The following is a 261-nucleotide window of genomic DNA, read 5'->3' as shown; positions in this document are numbered from 1 at the left end:
TGTGTATGCATGCAGCCCTGATGATGTACAATCGTTTTCTGTATCCTCTCTTTGCTTATCTGCGTTCTCCTTCTGCTTCAACAGCAGCAGCAGCAGCAGCAGCAGCAGGAGCAGCAGCAGGAGCAGCAGCAGGAGCAGCAGTAAGAGGAGAAGAAGAAGGTTGTAGCGCATGCAGAGAAGCAGCAGCAGCAGCAGCAGCAGCAGCAAGAAGTTTATCTTTATTTGAATATTTTGATGCTGCTGTTGGCCGTCCTCTCCTTA

This window comes from Eimeria mitis, genomic scaffold, assembly GCF_000499745.2.
Source record: "Eimeria mitis Houghton genomic scaffold, Emh_scaff3055, whole genome shotgun sequence".
Classification (NCBI taxonomy): domain Eukaryota; phylum Apicomplexa; class Conoidasida; order Eucoccidiorida; family Eimeriidae; genus Eimeria; species Eimeria mitis.
Note: the sequence above shows the minus strand (reverse complement) of the source record.